This window comes from Phyllobates terribilis, unplaced genomic scaffold (assembly GCF_046119375.1).
Source record: "Phyllobates terribilis strain yellow unplaced genomic scaffold, ASM4611937v1 Scaffold_5__5_contigs__length_657084704, whole genome shotgun sequence".
In the NCBI taxonomy this organism is placed as follows: domain Eukaryota; kingdom Metazoa; phylum Chordata; class Amphibia; order Anura; family Dendrobatidae; genus Phyllobates; species Phyllobates terribilis.
In genome coordinates this window covers 284,134,853-284,158,121 of record NW_027362765.1, presented here as the reverse complement: position 1 = coordinate 284,158,121, position 23,269 = coordinate 284,134,853, and positions in this window count along the sequence as shown.

Sequence of the window (23,269 nt, the reverse complement as noted above, 5' to 3'; positions counted from 1 at the left end):
AACAACTATATACCTGAGGAATACCTAGAGTTTCAAAATTCTAACTAAAGTAATCTTGCAGAAAATAGAAAACAATTAACAGGGCGGGCCTGCGAGGCCCCAGGTATGCGTTCTAGGGTTAAATTAATAACAATGAAATTACAATAATGGCGCTGATAGGCTGATCACTACAACAGCTGCGAATTAGAGACAAAGAACCACTGTTTGTCAAAATAAGGTTAAGTTACGAGTAGAAGGTAAGGTTAATTCGCGCTAAAATAGTGGAGAGGACTCAGAGCAAGTAGGTTAAAAGTGTTTTATTTGATACAGTTTCCTATTAAAAAGTATTAAAAGATATTAATGTTTCATAAAAATAAGGTTCATATTAAAGGATATAGCATAATCACTTAGAGCTGGCATATGGATTAGGTAACCCAGTGGGTTCCAGAGTGGAGGACCTGTACGGAAATAGGAGAATAAATTTGTTAGACCTAGCTAAGGGGTGATAGTCTTATAGTAATTAAATCCACATATACCTGGTTAGGTGGAAAATAGGTTACTGGGAACGGTGGATGGAGAGTCCCTGATGGTTCTGAAATTTGAATAAAAGAGTTAGTTTACTAGGTCCAGCGAGGTAACATCCTACAATGATTATATCCACATATACCTGATTTGATGGTAGGTAGAGTACTGGGTAAGGTAAATAAAGAGCCCCTGATTAGTTCTGAGTGGGAGCTGGGCTATAAAGTAAATAAGAGTTATTCGAAGTAATAGGGGTTTAGAGAAACCATCAAAGGGGTGAAGTACCTTTTATTGTTCCGATGGAGTAGTTTTTAGTATAAAATTGTAGTTTAAAATGGCTATTAGATGATACACGTCATGTGTGTAGTTCTGCCTTAGGGTTCTTGTAGGGTCCAGGGATGTCCTGGGGGATTCTTCGTATGGCTGACAAATCAAAATTAGCCTATAGGTTTAGTGAATCAAGTTATGTGCCAACCTGGAGTCCTAGGGACCCCGTGCATAGTAGAGCTAAGTGCTCAGTTTATAATACCTGATATTGCCACGAGGATCCAGGGATGTTTTGATAAAGTCCAAGTGTACTCACAGTTTGCGGAGGAGACAGAGTGTCTGGGGGCCGGAGCGAGAGCGGAGTCCAGGCCGGTGACTGCCGCTGCTCGCGTGCTTCCGGGTTTAGTGTTCGCGCTGCTCGATGAGACTCTGCCAGGACCTGTGTGACGTGAAGGCACATGCCACACACGTGGTCCGGAGGTACGGCAGCTGATTAGCGCTGAATTGAGCTGGATTTAGGGACGATTCCAACGCGTTTCGAAAGTACCTGCTTCCTTCCTCAGGGATGGTCCTATCCAGCTATAGGGTGCCCTTATATACCTCATAGTAATACGGGGCACCTGTTCAGTCGTTGAAAGCGAATAATTCAATTTCACTATTTAGTCCTCTTGGTTTCAGAGTATCCAGTTTAAAAATCCATTGACTTTCTGCTTGTGACATCATTTTAATAAAGTCTGCTGATCTCCAATGTACCGGTACAACTTGGATGCCTGTCACCTGGATCCCTTGAGAGGATCCGTTGTGTTTCTCTAAAAAGTGTTTGGAGAGTGGATGGCCTATATATTTATGTTTAATATTACGTAAGTGTTCATTGATCCTAACATTCATAGGGCGTTTGGTTCTCCCCACATACATTTTCTTAGAGGGGCATTTAAAGCCATAAATCACTCCTGTAGTAGTGCAGGTTATAAAATCTAAAATAGGATATGTCTCCTCTCCATGGCTAACGGTTTTCTGTTTATGTGTATCTATTATTTTGCACATTTTGCACTTATTACACAGAAAATACCCTTTGATTTTTTGATTGAATGGAGTGAGAGGTTGATTGCTCAATTGGTGACCCTTTATGGTAGGTGCTATAATATTACCCAAATTTCGAGCTTTTTTGAATATAAAATTCGGCCTGTTGGACATCTGGTCGCCAATCACTTTATCGTCTTTCAGTATATGCCAGTGTTTTTCTACAGTTTTTTTAAAAAGGTACGTATTTGAGCAGTATGGAATGATAATGGGAATATCCAGGATATGTGTATTGCGTTCAGGTTTAGTTTTAGTAGATATACTCAAAAGGTTTTCCCGTGGTATAGCAGCCACCCTGTTCATGGCATTCTTTAAGAATTGTGCATCATATCCTTTTTCTAGGAACTTTTTCGTAAGATCATTAGCTTCCTGTTTGAAATCCTGGTGCTTAGAACAGTTTCTATGTAGTCTTAAATATTGACTACGAGGTACGTTCAGAAGCCAGTTCAGGAGATGGCAGCTATTAATTGGGATGTACCCATTAGCGTCTGTAGGTTTGCAGTAAGTACGGGTCCGGACATGGTTATTCTCAATATAAATATTGAGGTAAAAAAAATTGACTGTTTTGGTGCTAATAGTGGTCCTGTGGTGCAGATTTATACATGACATATTGTTCATCTGGTCAGGAGACCAACTCTCTCTACAGGAGTTTCTTCAACAAATAAACAACAAAGCCTTTTTCTTAAACTTTACGTTTACTATTAGCACCAAAACAGTCAATTTTCTTGACCTCAATATTTATATTGAGAATAACCATGTCCGGACCCGTACTTACTGCAAACCTACAGACGCTAATGGGTACATCCCAATTAATAGCTGCCATCTCCCGAACTGGCTTCTGAATGTACCTCGTAGTCAATATTTAAGACTACATAGAAACTGTTCTAAGGACCAGGATTTCAAACAGGAAGCTAATGATCTTATTAAAAAGTTCCTAGAAAAAGGATATGATGCACAATTCTTTAACAATGCGGTGAACAGGGTGGCTGCTATACCACGGGAAAACCTTTTGAGTATATCTACTAATACTAAACCTGAACACAATACACATATCCTGGATATTCCCATTATCACTCCATACTGCTCAAATACGTACCTTTTTAAAAAAAACTGTAGAAAAACACTGGCATATATTGAAAGACGATAAAGTGATTGGCGACCAGATGTCCAACAGGCTGAATTTTATATTCAAAAAAGCTCGAAATTTGGGTAATATTATAGCACCTACCATAAAGGGTCGCCAATTGAGCAATCAACCTCTCACGCCATTCAATCAAAAAATCAAAGGGTATTTTCTGTGTAATAAGTGCAAAATGTGCAAAATAATAGATACACATAAACAGAAAACCGTTAGCCATGGAGAGGAGACATATCCCATTTTAGATTTTATAACCTGCAACTACTACAGGAGTGATTTATGGCTTTAAATGCCCCTCTAAGAAAATGTATGTGGGGAGAACCAAACGCCCTATGAACGTTAGGATCAAAGAACACTTATGTAATATTAAACATAAATATATAGGCCATCCACTCTCCAAACACTTTTTAGAGAAACACAACGGATCCACTTAAGGGATCCAGGTGACAGGTATCCAAGCTGTACCGGTACATTGGAGATCAGGAGACTTTATTAAAATGATGTCACGAGCAGAAAGTCAATGGATTTTTAAACTGGATACTCTGAAACCAAGAGGACTAAATAGTGAAATTGAATTATTCGCTTCCAACGACTGAACGTGTACCCTATAGCTGGATAGGACCATCCCTGAGGAAGGAAGCAGGTGCTTTCGAAACGCGTTGGAATCATCCCTAAATCCAGCTCAATTCAGCGCTAATCAGCAGCCATACCTCCAGACCACGTGCGTGGCACGTGCGTTCATGTCACACAGGTCCTGGCAGAGTCTCATCGAGCAGCGCGAACACTAAACCCGGAAGCACGCGAGCAGCGGCAGTCACCGGCCTGGACTCCGCTCTCGCTCCGGCCCCCAGACACTCTGTCTCCTCCGCAAACTGTGAGTGCACTTGGACTTTATCAAAACGTCCCTGGATCCTCGTGGCAATATCAGGTATTATAAACTGAGCACTTAGCTCTACTATGCACGGGGTCCCTAGGACTCCAGGTTGGCACATGACTTGATTCACTAAACCTATAGGCTAATTTTGATTTGTCAGCCATACGAAGAATCCCCCAGGACATCCCTGGACCCTACAAGAACCCTAAGGCAGAACTACACACATGACATGTATCATCTAATAGCCATTTTAAACTACAATTTTATACTAAAAACTACTCCTACATCGGAACAATAAAAGGTACTTCACCCCTTTGATGGTTTCTCTAAACCCCTATTACTTCGAATAACTCTTATTTACTTTGATCTTCTTATAGCCCAGCTCCCACTCAGAACTAATCAGGGGCTCTTCATTTACCATGCCCAGTACTCTACCTACTATCAAATCAGGTATATGTGGATATAATCATTGTAGGATGTTACCTCCTAGCTGGACCTAGTAAACTAACTCTTTTATTCAAATTTCAGAGCCATCAGGGACTCTCCATCCACCGTACCCAGTAACCTATTTTCCATCTAACCAGGTATATGTGGATTTAATTACTATAAGACTATCACCCCTTAGCTAGTTCTAACAAATTTATTCTCCTATTTCCGTACAGGTCCTCCACTCTGGAACCCACTGGGTTACCTAATCCATATGCCAGCTCTAAGTGATTATGCTATATCCTTTAATATGAACCTTATTTTTATGAAACATTCATATATTTTAATTCTTTTTAATAGGAATCTGTATCAAATAAAACACTTTTAACCTACTTGCTCTGAGTCCTCTCCACTATTTTAGCGCAAATTAACCTTACCTTCTATTAGTTAAATTACGTAAATTTTGTTTTTTTTCATTGTTTATTTTTAAATTCAGTATACAATTGTATTTGTGCATTGCCCTGTGTACTCTACTGTAGTCACTGAATCATCTCTCAGCTGGTTCCTTTAGGTAATGTTAGTTTAAGTTCCCATGATGAGTATTTAGAGTGTTTTTTTTCTGCTGCATATTTTGTGTGGAAAAAAATGCAGTTTGTTACAGTTTCAGCAAATTTTATGAGATTTATGTAATTATTGATTGAGATTCAGAAAATGCACATGCGATTTTATTGTGTTTCTGTAGCAGAAACACAGGAAAACCGCACACGAGTTTATCAATTAAGATTTATGAAAGCTCAGCACATAGGAAGTTTACAGATCAAAGTTGTTTTATTTAAAACATCCTAAAAGAGACAAAATTTACAGCAGAAAAAAACAAAATAAAAACACGTAAAAAACACATTAAAAATACAATGAAAAATCTCAGGTAACTTAAATTAGCTAATTTGTGCAGAAATGCTGCAAAAAATCTGTGGCATCAAAAATGCAGCAATCGGATGCAATATGCTAATGACACTCGGCTCCAGCTCTGCTGCAAGCGGGAGCCGAGTGTCAGTGCTCTGTGCTCTGATCCCCTCACATGAGAGAATCGCAGCACAGCTGCTGAGGAGCACAGCTGCTCTTCCGTTGCCTGTCTCGGCGTATATTAGACTGCACTGGGATGACATCATGATGTGATCACAGGTCGCCGATGGGTTGTCATGACAGCCTGGGGTCAGCTGTCGCATCACTGTATATAGCACAAGCGATTGGACAATAGCATCTAAGGGGGCTAAGAATAACATTAAAAAGTAAAAAAAAAATGTTTAGAAAAACAAAAAAACAAAAACAAAATTCAAATCACCCCCATTTTCACCAACTGAAAATAAAGATATTAAAAAAATACACATAGTGGTATCGCCTCCTCCAGGAAAGTCCAATCTCTCAAAATATAAAAAAATTAACCTGATCAGTAAACATTGTAAACTGAAAAAATTCAAGAATGTCATCATTATATTTTTTTGGTTGCCACAATTCCACATAAAAGACTATAACAAGCGATCAAAAAGTCAAATTTACTCCAAAATAGTACTAATAAAAACATTGTCTCCATTTTGTGTCTCCCAGAAAAAAATATACTATCACATAGCTCCATTGGGCAAAAAATAAAAATGTTACAAGTCTTGGAAAATGGTGACACAACCAAAAATGTTTTTCTTCGCAAACGAAAAATGACCGCAGTGTGCAGGTGTTAATATTTTCACACTTACGACTCAGACTCCCACTAGAATAATATTTCTTATTGATTTCTTGTGCTGCATACACTTGTCTCAGAGCCAGTAGTCATCTCAATAGTATACCTGCTATAAAGCTAGAGGACGATATCTCACGAATGCACTGACAGTAGCCCAGCTCCTCCACCCTCCCTCCTCATTGACACTGCACAGAGACTTCTGCACATGTCACAGAGCATGCCTAGAACACTCTCCCATTGACCTAATGAAGTCCATTGTTACTGTATATGAAATCTCTGCAATTTCTCTTGCTGCAACTCAAGCAAGATGGCTGCCCCCAGATCATGTAAAGATAATAGAATCTAAAAAGTACAGCTACAGTCAGAAAATAAAAACTGACTCATTTATTCAGGTGGTGTATTATATATCAGTTTGACTAGTCATAATTCTACCCGGCACGTCATCTACCTTTATATTAACAATGGACATGATTTCATGAATATGCAGTGCTGTAATTATATTTTACATATTTATCAAAGAATAATTATTCTGTAATATGGTTAGTAATTAAAAACATGGATGAGGGGAGCAGCTTCTTTGTCTTCTTACTGTTAGTTACTTATAGCTTGATTCATTTCTGAATATAACATAGTTCAATTTTCTGAAAATAGCAGATAGTTTTCTTATAGGAATATCTGGATATTTCTAGACAGTCCCTACTATCTATTCAGGGAGCAAAACTTTCTAGTGATTACATATTTTTGAATTTCCTTGATGTACCACGTTTCCAAAAGTAGAAACTCAGAGGAACCTTTTGGACAGACCCGAGGCAATAAAGAAAGTACCGTATTTTTCGGACTATAAGACGCACTTTTTTCCTCCAAAATTTTGGAGGAAAGTGGGGGGGTGCGTCTTATAGTCCAAATGTATATATGTATATGGTGTATATATGGTGGCTGTGGGTGGTGTGGGGGAGAGGCAGTGGCGGTGGAGCGGGCACAGGAGACAGGAGCCGCCTGCTGCAGCCTACACTGTGCCCGCTACTAAAGAATGTGAATATTCACTGCTCCCCATGCCCATGGGCGTGTGGAGCACTGAATATTCATTTTCCTTAATAGCCGGCACACTGTACCGCAGCTCGGCTCCTACAGCAGCCGGCGGTACAGTGTTCCCGCTATTAAAGTCCATGAATATTCACTACATCCCATACATACTAGGAAGAAGGATGAGGGGGACCATACATACCAGAAAGGGGGATGAGGGTGGCCATGCATACCAGGAAGAGGGATGAGAGATGAAGGGTGCCAGACATACCAGGATGAGAGGGGCCATGCAACCAGGATGAGGGATGCCATGCATACCAGGATGCGGGGTGCAATGCAACCAGGATGAGGGGGAGCATGGATACTTGGATGAGGGGTGCCATGCATACCAGGATGAGGGGTGCCATGCGTACCAGGATGAGGGGTGCCATGCATACCAGGAAGAGCGATGAGGGGTGCCATGCATGCCAGGATGAGAGGTGCCATGCATCCAGGATGAGGTGGGGCCATGCATACTTGGATGAGGGGTTCTATGGATACAAGGATGAGGGGTGCCATGCATACAAGGAAGGGGATGAGGGGTGCCATGCATACCAGGATGGGGATGACGGGTGCCATACATACCAGGATGGGGATGAGAGGTGCAATACATACCAGGATGGGGATGAGGAGTGCCATGCATACCAGGATTGTGGATTGGAGTGCCATGCATATCAGGATGGGAATGAGGGGTCCCATGCATACCAGGATGGTGATGGGGGCCACGTATCACAGGAAGGAAGGGTCATATATACTAGGATGGAGGATATTAACAGAATTGGGAGACACTACCCCTATACCAGTGAGAGCAGCAGACCCCCTCCCATATAATAGTGCATCATGACTAGTGTTGAGCCACCACCGTAGTGTTCGAGTTCGGTTCGGTTCGTCGAACAACCGTGTGTTCGCCGAACTGTTCGTCGAACTGTTCGTCGAACACCTTCGAACACCGTTAAAACCAATGGCAGGCAAACAAAAACACATAGAAACACATAGAAAACACCTTCAAAGGTGTCCAAAAGCTGACAAACTGCTCAGAAGACACAACTAACACATGGAAAAGTGACAAGTACATATAGTCATGCGAAAAGAAAAGAGGTGGAGGAGTAAAAGGAGGGGGAGACACAGATATAGGCATGTCATGCCCTTCTAAAATCCAAAAACTGAGAAGCCGACACGTTCAGTCCGCTCCTGCCCGTGCCAACTCCGTGTCGCCGGGTTTGTGCCAGAGCCACGGTGAACCCTGACGGCCAGCCCGCCTCTCCCAATACTGGTGCCTGTCCGCTGGTGGGTCGAGCGAGCCCCCCTGTGGTGGAGGCAGCTCTAAGCTTTTTAATTTAAATTGTCTCTCTAATTTGAATGAATACACTTTAAATCCATTTACAAGGATCTATTGGAGGGCAAGTCTCATGCCAGCAGCCGCGTAATTCCAGCTCCAGTAGCGTCCACTAAAGCTGCTGCAGTTAAAAAGCTTTTATAAGGATCGAGCTCGGCTGTCCACCGCAAGGCATCCTACTGCCAGTCCCAGCCCCTATGCCTTGGGGTGCCTCCTGATGCTCTTCACTGAGTATCCCGTGGTCCCGAAGCATTTCCTTTGAAAAAATTAAGTGTCCAAACTACAGGTGGTGTAGCTTGCTTAACAGCCGGGATAATCCGCTGACTAGCAGACACTGCTACTAGGCACAAAGTATTTCCTGGGCTAGATGCAGTTAAAAATTTGTAATTAGATACTCTCGTTGGATGCTGAGAAAGCATTCCATAGAGTCTCCTGGCACGCCATATATGATTCTCTTAAAAAGCTTGGGGTAGGGGTCTAGGGGACCCTTTTATAGCCAAAATCACGGCCCTGTATCACAATACGTCACCTAGGCTGAAGATAAATGGAACTGTAGCACCGAGGGCTCGGTTGCTACAGAGGTATTGCACCTCACCCAGAGGTGTGATATCTCACTCTCAGGTAAGGATGGAGTGTGGATCAGGACCCGACACCTGCATGCATTACACCACATTGCCGTGGGGCAGGGCGACCAATATGCCTCTGAGATGGGCACGACAGTCCCTGTCCCTGGCTGGAGTGGGGGGAGGGAACACTGAGGAAGGGGAACCCTGTAGTGCAGGAGCAGGGAGGAAGCAGTTCCTGGGTGCATTGAGAAGGGAGTATAAAAGGTGGGCACCATCTTAGTTCAGTGCAGAGAAGTCTGAGCAGAAGTGGCAGGGAGCAGGGGCTCTGCATGAGCTCTGCTCCGGAGGCGGGCCTAGTAACAGAGGCCCAGGCCTGGAAGAGGGAGAAGGAAGGAAGAGGAGCGGAGAAGGCTCCAGGAACGAGGAATAAAGGGATCCCAGGGGTGCGGACGGGCGAGTCGCCACTGCACGCCCGAATCCACCTGCGTGGAGGGGTCAGGCCAAAGGGGGAGACCGGTCCCCGAAACTAGTGGAGGCAGGAAACGACCCTCAGCTAGAAACCGGAGGCTGTGACATTTTATGTGGCGCAGCCCCTCGCTACACCCGCTAGGAAGGCACCACATAGGGTCAGGGAAACTGGCGCCAAGTTTACCAAGAGGAGGCCCGAGGCAGCCGGACAGAAGGGTTGGTAAGAAAGGCCAGACAAAGGACACACAAAGGGGGTCCTGTGAAGCGCTCCAAAGTTATCTGGGAGTTGTCTGAGCCCCTCACCTGGTGAGCACAGTACGACGTGGGCAGCCGTTACCTGCAGACGTGGTCTGGATAATAAGAACTGTGAGTAAAGGCCCTGGACTGCATCACTGACTCCGTGTTGTTACTGCTGCTGCCCTGCACCATCACCCCCATCCTCCGCATACACTGCCCTGAGGCTATACTCCTCCCGTGGGGAGTTATGCTACGCTCTGCTGCACCCACAACACCAGCCTCAGCGGTCTGCCCTGCAGCGGCGGTTCACTCTGACCGCAATCCACGGGTGGCGTAGTCGGACATTTAAACATCAAAACCACATAAATAGTTCCGCCACTGGTTTGACCACCCTGAGCCACGGAACCGGGTCGCCGCCACGAAGACTACAACCACCAGCATCCACCCAAAAGGGTCCGGCTCCGGGTGTCCCAAGGCCCAGGGGGTGCATCAGAACATTTTCATTACCTTTCACAATCACCAATGGGACAAGGCAGGGATGTCCTCTGTCCCCTCTCTTATACATCCTAGTGACGGAGCACCTGCTCTCATCAATTCGCCATAACCCCAATATTAGGTGGATTGAGGTGGGAGGCACCGAGTACAAGTGCTCTCTATTTGCTGATGATGTCCTAGTATATATCACTCAATCACATATATCCATCCATGCTGTTAAGGCTGAAATAGATCACTTTGTTACATGGTCAAATTTTAAAATCAATGCAGCGAAGTCTGAGGCCCTCGATGTCTCCCTCCCCAAATCCATATAGGATTCCATCCAGTCCAACTTTCCCTTTGCCTGGCCCTCACAGGGTATCAAATACTTAGGAATTCCTATTCATAGAGACCTCTCCCATCTATGTTATCTTAATTTTGGGCCCTTTATTGAACAACTCCATACAGACCATGGTTGGTAAGTTAGAACTGTAAGATTCACTAGATGAACCACTGGTGTTTTGTGGAAAAGCACATGTACACTGTGTTCCAAATTATTATGCAAAAAGTGTTTAGGAGTGATAAGGGAAGAATTTGTTTGTTTGTCAGTTAAACTCATTGATGGTGATGTGTGTCAGGGCTCTTTATATCACTGTAAGCAATTGCAGACACCTGTGCTAATTAGTTTGGCAGGTGTGTCCAATGAAAGGCAAGACTACTTAAGAAGGCTGTCTCACATTATTAAGCAGCCTACATTTTCTGCCAAAATGGGAAAGAAAAAGGATGTGTCGGCTGCTGAGAAGCAACAAATTGTGGAGTGTTTAGGTCAAGGCATGACTACAATCAACATTGTGCGATGATCAGGATGAAGTGTCTTGGCAATCAAGAAGTATGTAGCTGATTCACAGTACACACGTGTGCGTGCTGATAAGGGCAAATTGAGGACTCTTTCCTACAGGCAATTACGTCAGGTTAAAAGAGCAGCGGCAAAAAAGCCTTGTCATAGCAGCAGACAAGTTTTTGAAGCTGCTGGTGCCTCCAACGTCCCCCGAACAACAAGATGCAGGGTCCTTCAGAGGTTTGCAGCTGTGCATACGCCATCCTGTCGACCTCCTCTTTCCACTTCACACAAGCAGAAACGGCTCCAGTGGGCTAAACATTACATGAAGACTGATTTCAAAACTGTTTTGTTCACGGATGAGTGCCGTGCAGCGCTCGATGGCCCAGATGGATGGAGTGGAGGATGGCTGGTTGATGGACACCCCACGCAAACACGGCTACAGCGCCAACAAGGAGGAGGTGGAGTAATGTTTTGGGCTGGAATCATGGGGAGAGAGATTGTCAGCCCCTTTAGGATCCCTGAAGGCACTAAAGATGAACTCCATAATGTATGTGGATTTTCTCAAACAGCACTTCCTGCCATGGTTCAAGAAGAAGAACCGTGTATTTCACAGCAAGATCATTTTTTTGCATGATAATGCACCATCTCATGCTGCACATAAAACATCTGCATCTCTGGCTGATATGGGCATAAAAGGGGACAAACTTATAGTGTGAACCCCATGCTCCCCTGACCTCTACCCCATTCAGAACCTCTGGAGCATCATCAAAAGGAGTGTCTATGATGGCGGGAGGCAGTTCACATCTAAGCAACAGCTCTGGGAGGGTATTCTGTCCTCATGCAAAACAATTGAAGCAGAAACCATCCAAAACCTGACAAATTCAATGGACGAGAGACTTCAGAAGCTCCTTTCGAACAAGGGGTCCTATGTGAAAATGTAACATCACCTAGAATAAAGTTTTGAGTTGAAAACTGTTTGATTTCAGTTTCTAATAACCTGCTAATGCTTATAATTTCAAAAATGACCATTTTTTTGGTCTTTATTAAAATGAAAAGGTTGATCGAAAAGTTTGGGGGATCTAAGAGTGTGGCAACCCAGTAGTCATGATTACTTTGAATTCTGACAATATGAGGGTCATGTTGCAGGTAGTGCAGCAAGAAGGCACTTATGTGTCTTGCGCATCTCGGAGCCCCAAAATTATTTTCCGGGCTAGATGCAGCTAAAAATTATTATTAATTTTAAATCTGGTGGAGCTTAGTATAGATGGCCTAATAGGATCAGTGCTGCACACTGCTACAAAGCCCAAATTATTTTCCAGCCAAGATACAGATAAACATGATTAGTAATTTTAAATCTGTTGGAGCTTATTATAGATGGCCTAATAGAATCAGTGCTGCACACTGCTACAAAGCCCAAATTATTTTCCAGCCAAGATACAGATAAACATGATTAGTAATTTGAAAGCTTAAAACGGTTGGTAGGGTGATTTTAACCAATCATCAAGCTTTTACTCTCCCCAGGATGACACAGGGGTAGAAAAGTCGTTTCGGATCCATGATTTGTTCATCTTTATGAACGTGAGTCTGTCTACATTATCAGTGGAGAGCCGCGTGCGCTTATCTGTCAGCACACCACCAGCAGCGCTGAACACACGTTCAGACAGAACGCTGGCTGCGGGGCATGACAAGATCTCCAAGGCGTAAGTGGCTAGCTCCGGCCATTTATCCAGATTGGAAGCCCAAAAAGAGCAAGGGTCCAGTGACACAGTCATGGCTTCAATGTTTACTTGGAGATACTCCTGTACCATCGTCTCTAGGCGTTGACTATGTGTCAGACTTCTTGTCTCCTGTGGCCTTGCAAAGGATGGGCTAAAATAGTGGTGAAATGATTCCGCAAAATTGATGTTACCAGCAGATACTGTGGTTCTGTTACGGTTTGAGTGCTAAACACTTGACGGTCCCACGGTTGGCAAGTTGGAACTGTGAGATTCACTACGTGCACCACTGGTGTTTTGTGGAAAAGCACATGTAAGATTCCTCAACAGTCTCTGCTGATACTCCTGCATGCGTGCATCCCTTTCTATGGCAGGAATAATTTCGGCAAATTTACTTTTGTACCAGGGATCTAACAGTGTGGCAACCCAGTAGTCAGGATTATTTCTAATTCTCACAATTTGAGGGTCATGTTGCAGGTAGTGCAGCAAGAAGGCACTCATGTGTGTTGCGCATCCAGGAGCACCAAGTCCCTGTTGTGTTGGTGGCGAGGTAACAATCATGCTTCCTTCCTCTGTCCTCTCCCCCCAACCTCGCACAACAGAAATGTGATCAAGGTCTCCCTCATCTGATGAGTCTTCCATCAGTTCGTCCTCCACTTCTTCCTTGGCTCCTGCACCTTCCTCACTAGTTTGGCTGCTACCATGCGCCCTGGTAAAACCATCTCCCCCACCCTCACATGCCTGCCGACTTGGTGCTGCCGACCGTCTGGACCTTGCAGATGTTAGCTTTTCCGCATACAACTCCTCCTCCTCTACTTCCTCCACCTCCTCTTGTGCCACCACCTGACTCCGAATTCTGTTTAACATGTGCTCCAGCATGTAAATCACCGGAATAGTCATGCTGATAATGGCATCGTCAGCACTAAACATCTTCGTCGCCATTTCAAAACTGTGCAGAAGGGTGCATAGGTCCCTGATCTGAGACCACTCCTCCAGCGTGATTTGCCCCACCTCTGGATCTCGTTGGCCCAGGCTATACGTCAGAACGTATTGCACCAGGGCTTGTCGGTGCTGCCACAGTCGCTGTAACATGTGCAGAGTTGAATTCCACCGGGTAGGGACATCGCATTTTAGCCGGTGAAGTGGCAGCCCAACGACTTCTGTAGAGATGTAAGTCGCTGAGCTGCGGGATGCGAACGGCGGAAGTGAGCACACAGCGACCGTGCCCTCTGCAGAAGGCCATCTAGTCTGGGATAGTGGGCTAAAAATTGCTGGACAACCAGGTTCAACACGTGAGCCATACAAGGCACGTGTGTGACATTGCCCCGGCGAAGGGCCGCACCCAGGTTTGCAGCATTGTCGCACACGGCCTTCCCTGGTTTCAGGTCCAGTGGAGACAACCATTCATGAAATTGGTTCTCCAGAGCTGACCACAACTCCTCAGCTGTGTGACTCACATTTCCCAGACATTTCAAAGTAAAAAGCGCCTGATGACGTTGAGCCCTACTGCCAGCATAGTAAGGAGGTGTGCAGGATCCCTTCTGCGCAGTTAGAAAGCTTGTGGCATGACCAGACAGGCTTTGGGTGCAGGTGGAAGACCGAGAGGAGGTTGAGGAGGCAGAAGCAGTGGAGGAACTTTGACATAAAGAGGATTGACGCACAACTCGTGGGGACGGCAAGACTTGGACAGCAGCCCCTTGTCCTGCTGTCACCATAGTTACCCAGTGCCCAGTCAGCGACATGTAACGCCCCTGTCCATGCCTACTCGTCCAAGTGTCTGTGGTGAAATGCACCCTGTCACACACAGAGTTTCTCAAAGAAGCGGTGATGTTGTGTGCGACATGCTGGTGGAGCGCAGGCACACTTTTCTTTGAGAAGTAGTGCCGACTGGGCATCTGGTACTGGGGCACTGCGACGGACATAAGGTCTCGAAAATCCTCTGTGTCCACCAGGCGGAAAGGCAGCATTTCTGTAGCCAAGAGCTTGCAGATGGTGAAATTCAACCTCTTAGCTTTCTCATGGCTAGGAGGAAATGGTCTTTTACTTGTCCACATCTGAGGGACCGAGGGCTGGCTATTGTGCTTAGACGGGGTTGATAAGGGTGTCCCCGGCAAACTGCCGGTCTGTGAGGAAGATGCAGGCGGACATGTTAGGTTGCCTTGATCCAAAGGTGGTGCTATCGATGTCGGACAGCGCTCAACACCAGCTGGTGTTACCACCTCCAAAGAAAATGATGACCCGCCAATCACGCTGGCTGTTGCGGGTAAAGAGGTGGCAGGTCTGCGCCCCAAAACAGGTGTGACTGCTGTCCCCCCAAGTCACAGAGGATGAAGAGGCCGTGGATGCACAAGATATGGCAGACGGTGGTTGGCCCGGCCGGCTAGGCCGCATTGTAGCACACTGAGCTTCCCACTGCAACTTATGCTTCATGTCCATGTGCCGGTTCATGCATGAAGTACTCAAACTATGTATTTTTTGGCCTCTACTTAGCTTTTGCTGACAAATGTTACAGATAACACGAGTTGGGTCATCTTTATCGATCTGAAAAAATGCCCAGGCTATGCAAGGCTTAGCACCCATGCGACCTGAAGAGCCACCACGACTTGTGGTGAGAGGCAGAGTTGTGTTTGAGGATGCAGTTGTTGACGTGCTTCCAGTACTACATCTCTGTCCAGGAAGGCGCAACCTGACCTTGTCGTCACTAGCATCTTCCTCCACCTCCTCTGCTGACCTCATCTCTTGGCTGACTGTGGGTTGACAGTAAGTGGGATCTCCAACCTCATCATCATCACCCTGTGCGCTATCACACCCGTCGTCCTCAGAGCCAACCTGTTCCTGCCCTGACAAAAAACTAAAGTTGTCGCTCCAATCAAGTATTTGAGTCTCATCATCGTCTTCCTCATTGTCTCCACCAACAGGAGTTACAGTTTGGGAATGAGGGTCTACATTATGGTCAGAACCTTCTGCGTCTGGTCCTGGATCCGACTCATAAAGATTCTGGGCATCAGTGCAGATCATTTCCTTGTCTGGATTCACAGAAGCGCTGGAGTCGACCTCTGATTCCCAGGCTATAGTATGAGTAAACAGCTCTGCAGGCTCAACCATCTGTTCTACCTCATACTCAGACGGGCAGCTGGAGATTTGGGAGCTGTGAGGAAGCAAGTGCGATTGGGGTGACACCTTTGAGGACTGGAGTATTTGTGATGTTGAAGTTGATGTGGAGGAGAGCCCACTTAAAGGAGCATTTGATATCCGTTGAAGCACCTGCTGTTTTTGTGCCTCATCTGGAATTTGTAGCGATTGGCGTGGCCGTAAGAAAGGGATCTTATCACATTGTCCGCTAAAAGAAGTAGACATTTTAGTTTGGCTGGAAGATGGTCTTTCTTCTGCAGATGTTACTGTTGCTTTAACACCTACCCGACAGACACAACCATTTTTCCCCTTCCCAACACGCCTATTCCCCTTTCCACCAGCAGCAGGCCTTTTTCCACTCATTTTGGTGGTTAACTAATTCACAACTCTGGAGTTGTTTGCACAAAAAAACAATGGATGGGAACCGAGCAGAGCTCAGTGGCCAAACTGTGGTATTAGGCCAAAACTATTGTCTGGGTTAGATGCAGAAAAAAATTATATTCAATTTGCAACCTGATGGAGGTCAGTATAGATGGACTAATAGAACAAGTCCCACACACAGCTAGAAGCCCAAATATTTTTTCAGAGGTAGATGCAGAAAAAAAATATATTCAGCTTGCAACCTGATGGAGGTCAGTATAGATTGACTAATAGAGAAAGTCCCACACACTGCTAGAAGGCCAAATATTTTTTCAGAGCTAGATGCAGACAAAAAATTATTTTGAATTTGCAACCTGATGGAGGTCAGTATAGGTGGACTAATAGAACAAGTCCCACACACTGCTAGAAGTCCAAATATTTTTTCAGAGCTAGATGCAGAAAAAAATTATATTCAGTTTGCAACCTGATGGAGGTCAGTATAGATGGACTAATAGAACAAGTCCCACACACAGCTAGAAGCCCAAATAGTTTTTCAGAGGTAGATGCAGATAAAAATTATTTTTAATTTGCAACCTGATGGAGGTCAGTATAGATGGACTAATAGAGAAAGTCCCACACACTGCTAGAAGGCCAAATATTTTTTCAGAGCTAGATGCAGAAAAAAAATATATTCAGTTTGCAACCTGATGGAGGTCTGTATAGATGGATTAATAGAACAAGTCCCACACACAGCTATAAGCCCAATATTTTTTCAGAGGTAGATGCAGAAAAAAAATATATTCAGTTTGCAACCTGATGGAGGTCTGTATAGATGGATTAATAGAACAAGTCCCACACACAGCTAGAAGCCCAATATTTTTTCAGAGGTAGATGCAGAAAAAAAATTATTTTTAATTTGCAACCTGATGGATGTCAGTATAGATGGACTAATAGAGAAAGTCCCACACACTGCTAGAAGGCCAAATATTTTTTCAGAGCTAGATGCAGAAAAAAATTATATTCAGTTTGCAACCTGATGGAGGTCAGTATAGATGGACTAATAGAACAAGTCCCACACACAGCTAGAAGCCCAAATATTTTTTCAGAGGTAGATGCAGATAAAAATTATTTTTAATTTGCAACCTGATGGAGGTCAGTATAGATGGACTAATAGAGAAAGTCCCACACACTGCTAGAAGGCCAAATATTTTTTCAGAGCTAGATGCAGATAAAAATTATTTTTAATTTGCAACCTGATGGAGATCAGTATAGATGGATTAATAGAGAAAGTCCCACACACTGCTAGAAGGCCAAATATTTTTTCAGAGCTAGATGCAGAAAAAAATTATATTCAGTTTGCAACCTGATGGAGGTCAGTATAGATGGACTAATAGAACAAGTCCCACACACAGCTAGAAGCCCAAATATTTTTTCAGAGGTAGATGCAGATAAAAATTATTTTTAATTTGCAACCTGATGGAGGTCAGTATAGATGGACTAATAGAGAAAGTCCCACACACTGCTAGAAGGCCAAATATTTTTTCAGAGCTAGATGCAGAAAAAAATTATATTCAGTTTGCAACCTGATGGAGGTCAGTATAGATGGACTAATAGAACAAGTCCCACACACTGCTAGAAGTCCAAATATTTTTTCAGAGCTAGATGCAGAAAAAAATTATATTCTATTTGCAACCTGATGGAGGTCAGTATAGATGGACTAATAGAATGATGCTATGCCTAAAAGATTTTACTTCACTAGGTGCAGTAAAAAAATTGGTATTCTATACACAGGTGGTATATCTTGCAACACAGATAGGCTACTCCACTGACTAACACACTCTGCAATAGGCCAAAAAGGATTAGCTTTGCTAGATTCAGCCAAATGCTGTGAAAAAAACTTGCACAGCACTGGCACAGACCTGCCTGGCAAAAACTGATAGGAACTGATGTAGCCTAGTCCTGAAAAGGACTGCAATTACAATTAGTCTTTACTCCCACAATCTATCTATTTAAGAGCACAGACCTGCCTGATAAAAGTCGTAGGAAATGCTGTAACCTAGTCCTTAAAAGGACTGCAATCACAACTATTCCCTACTCCCAAGCTATCTGTATATTTGTGCGAAAATTGGCTTGAAATTAACAAGGTATAGCGCACACAGCAACAGCGGTGCCGTCTAACACGCAGCTGCAGCAGTGAGAAAATGGTGGCGATGGGGAAAATGGCTTGGGCTTATAGGGCAAGGACATGTGACATACACTGCCAATGACACATGCCCTTGCTTGTGTGAAAAACAGCAGTTCGCTCCGTGTGTGCGCTGCTGATAGGCTGACAGACTGCACCTCCCCACTGCAAATGCGGGAAAGAGAAAAAAAAATGGAGATCTTCATTATTCCTGCAAAGATCCATCCCCTGCCCCTCCCCCCACCCCGCTGTACACTGAAACTGCGTATTAACATTAATTTTCATCATTACTGAGAAAAAATCCAGTTATGATTTTGGTGCACGAACAGTTATCGAACATAACCTCGAACAGCCGAATTTTTCTCAAATCGTTCGTGTTCGCCGAACGGCTCGAACACCGCCCAAAACAGCTCGAATTTGAGATTGGCGAACAGTTCGAGTAGAACAACGCTCATCTCTAATCATGACCACATTTTTTGCTTACATTTTTTTTTCTATATTCCTCCTTTAAAACCTAGGTGCATCTTATGGTCCGTTGCGTCTTATTTTCAAAAAAATACAGTACCTAACTATTTTTTTCTCTCTTAGACATGGTGGACTTCACTAATATTACTCTTAGAAATGCTTTATTTCCCCAGTCACATATTATGTCTGCAAAGGAAATGAATACTCAATATCTATTTACTTAAGAGTCTTTACAGATGCGAATTACCAAAAATATGAATTTTAGTAAATGCGGATCTTTGTAAAATTCAAGTAAAATGCAATTCCACTCAAATTTATTCACTCAATTTTAAAATAGATATTTTTTAAACCTTTTATTTATATGGCTAGGTTGGGGTTAAAGAAAACTGTTAATAAAGTCTTTAAAACTGTGCTTGATATATTATTGCAATTTTTTCCATTCAGGTAGAATTTGCTGTAGAAAACTTTCAGTACACCATACCATCTAAATGATGCATCGCCTCGCAAATTAAGTGCCCTTGTAATCAGCATAAACTATCATCATCACCATTGTCCTTTTGCACATTTTGATTATCCATTACACTAGAAGTAAACTGAATATATATCCTGGAACTCCAGTTCTTTTCTAATTTTACTGGTGTTTACAGCAATGAATAATTGCAGGGCTTTTTAAATGCTTAACACATCCTGAATTTTTTATGCCCCGTACAGAAATGCATTTTCCCCTTATTTTATACGACTCTCCATCTACAGAATTCTGAGCAATAAAAAATGGCATCATTGAGATCCATTTTTTCTCTCTTTCGCTTCCTAATGTTATTCATAGCTATGAAACTATTATGGGGCTGCAATGAATTAGGAATCATGACTAATATTTCACTATTTCTGCTTATGAGCAAGAAAACCATATCTCTCTTCCTCCATCTAAGTTGTCTTCAGGTTTAAGGACACCTACATTTTGTTTCTTTTAGAATTTGAAACTAATGATTTAATAGGAGCAACTCAATCTACTGTCGCTATATCGATCCATTGTTTATCAAAATGAAAAATAGAAGATAACTGCATCCAGCTCTGCAACATTGAAAATTATTCACTGTCGGATAGAATTTAGTGAATCTTTTGAAATTTTAATTTACCCAATACTATGACTTTTACCCAAAAATTTGATTCTGAATAGTGCTGATGCCTGTCTTGATGGCATAGATAAACAGAAGGTGCAAACAGAAGAAATCGTGCCTTTTTCACAAGTGGTGATGGTGAAATTATTGCTGTTTGGGGAGTATCATGAACTTTGTTGTTTGCTAAATAAAGAAGCAATAGTTTTTTTCACAAGCCATCCAAAAAGTATCCCTTTATTTAGGGAGCAGTACCAGTTGTGTTGTTTGAAAGCAATGTTTTCTTTTAACTCATCCCTCATCCTTTTTTGGGATCTGCAACAGATTTTCTATAGTTACAAATGACTAGAGATGAGCGGTGTTCGGCTCAAACTGTTCGCAATCTCAAATTCGAGCTGTTTTGGTCGGTGTTTGAGCCGTTCGGCGAACACGAACGATTTGAAAAAAATTCGGCTGTTCGAGGTTATGTTCGATAACTGTTCGTGCACCAAAATCATAACTGGATTTTTTCACAGTAATGATGAAAATTAATGTTAATACGCAGTTTGAGTGTACAGCGGGGCGGGGGAAGGGGCAGGGGATGGATCTCTGCAGGAATAATGAAGATCTCCATTTTTTTTTCTCTTTCCCGCATTTACAGTTGGGAGGTGCAATCTGTCAGCCTATCAGCAGCGCACACACGGAGTGAACTGCTTTTTTTCACACAAGCAAGGGCATGTGTCATTGGCAGTGTATGTCACATGTCCTTGCCCTATAAGACCAAGCCATTTTCCCCGTCGCCACCATTTTCTCACTGCTGCAGCTGCGTGTTAGACGGCACCGCTGTTGCTGTGTGCGCTATACTTTGTTAATTTCAAGCCAATTTTCGCACAAATCTACAGATAGCTTGGGAGTAGGGAATAGTTGTGATTGCAGTCCTTTTAAGGACTAGGTTACAGCATTTCCTACGACTTTTATCAGGCAGGTCTGTGCTCGTAAATAGATAGGTTGGGAGTAAAGACTAATTGTAATTGCAGTCCTTTTCAGGACTAGGTTACATCAGTTCCTATCAGTTTTTGCCAGGCAGGTCTGTGCCAGTGCTGTGCAAGTTTTTTTTCGCAGCATTTGGCTAAATCTAGCAAAGCAAATCCTTTTTGGCCTATTGCAGAGTGTGTTAGTCAGTGGAGTAGCCTATCTGTGTTGCAAGCTACACCACCTGTGTATAGAATACAATTTTTTTTACTGCACCTAGTGAAGTAAAACCTTTTGGACATAGCATCATTCTATTAGTCCTTCTATAATAACCTCCACCAGGTTGCAAATTCAATATAATTTTTTCCTGCATCGAGCTCTGAAAAAATATTTAGGCGTCTAGCAGTGTGTGGGACTTGTTCTATTAGTCCATCTATACTAACCTCCATCAGGTTGCAAATTCAATATAATTTTTTTCTGCATCTGACGCGCCCCCTGGGCCTGTGTTGTACAGGGGAACCCGGAAATGGGCCTGTTGTAGAATGCTGGGGGTTGTAGTCTCCGTGTGGCGGTGACCCGGTCCGTGCCCAGGGTGGTCAAACCAGTGGCAGTCTGAATGTATAGCAAATGTACGACTACGCCACCCGTGGATTGCGGTCAGTGGGGACCGCCGCTGCGCTGCCGACCGCTGAGGCTGATGTTGTTTGCGCAGCCGAGTATGGGATAACTCCCCACGGGAGAAGTATTGCCTCAGGGCAGCTAATGTGAGGGATGATGGGAGTGATGGTGTGAGGGTCCCAGTGCTAATGGTGCTGGTGCGGCAAGGAATCACAGAGACGTGAGGTGCAGTTCAGGGTCTTTACTGATGGTACAAGGCAGACCCTCCCGGGAGTACTGGCTAGTATAAGGGGCCTGGTCAGTCTGCGAGCAAGCAGGAGTTCCCCTGGCCAGGTGGAGTTGTAGGCCTCCCCGTTTATCTGCACTCTTCCTGGCTACCTTGCTGTCAGCGGTTACAAGTAGCCCACATCCCTGAGTATACCGTGTGGTGCTCACCCGTATGGCTGGTGACTTGGGGCCTTCTGTTAGCCTCCGCTCCTGGATGGCGGCGTTGGTTCCTTCTTTGTGACTGAGCCTCCGGGCTTCTATGGCCAGAGGACCTGGAATCCCCTGCCGGCTGGTTTCTGCTGCTGGGTATATATCAGTCCCCACAGCCTCGGACTCCTGTGTCCGGTTTTAGTAACTTCAGCCAGGGCGAGCTATATCTCTGCTCACAGCCCCTGGCCTTCAGCTGCTGCTCCTACAGAGCTCCTGTTCTCACTTTCCCTCTCCAGGCTCTGACTGACTTAATCCCGCCCCAGACCCAGTTTATAAGGGCAGATTCCTCCCCTCCCAGGTCTGGGCGGGCAGTGTTGCATGCTTAGGGCTCCTGACCAGAGAAACCTCCCACTTGCTCTCAGACATAATATCTCTATTACTGTGGCAACCAGACCCCTGGGGTGTCACATTCCCCCCTAGTAAATTTTAGTAAATTTTAGTACTTGCGTTGGCCTTGGGCGTGGCTGCAAGGGTAGACTAACTACTTTGGGCCGCAAGGAGGCCACGCCAGACAGGTTTTCTCTTCCGCGGCCGTCTTCACAAGAGGCAACAAGGTGCAACTATCTACAAAACTGTTCCGGTTATCCAGCGTTCATAACCTGTTAGTTCATAAAAATCTGCAGGGTAACTGAGAAACATAATTAATAACAGGCAACAAACATAAACCATAAACAGTTAGCAGATAAATTCACAGTGCATTAGTTTAGATTCTCCAGCGAGCGGGCATCTGACCTTTAGTGACTCTAGTGGACCTACGGAGCTCACTAACTGGTCCTGCACTACAGGGTGTAGGAGGTGTTATGATTAAGCTGGGCAGCTGTCTGCGCACTCTTTGGCTCACTAGGGGCACGGCAGGCTCACTACTAGCAGAGGGTTGATCCTCCTGTACTGCTGGTGTGGACTCTTCTGCCTCTTGGGCCGGCTGCTCTTCCAGCTCTACTGGTTCCTCTGTAGGCACTTGCGTGGCTGGCTGGAGAAAGGTGAGGACGGGTACCACGACAGCGCCGTTTACTTGTGTCCAAGACCGGGGGAAGTCTCCGAGTATGGTACTGATCATTTCTTCCCTTTCCTCTGCGGGTTGAGGGTTTTCTTGATCTTCTTCAGGGCTTTGCAGCTGCTCGGGACACTTTTTCAGGTGGTCTCTGGAGACAATGGCTGTGATTTCTCCTCCATCCTTACTGATTACGCAGATTTTTGGGTTCTCATGGCTTGATGGCAGTACGGTGTACGGGTCCTTCTCCCACTGGTCGTC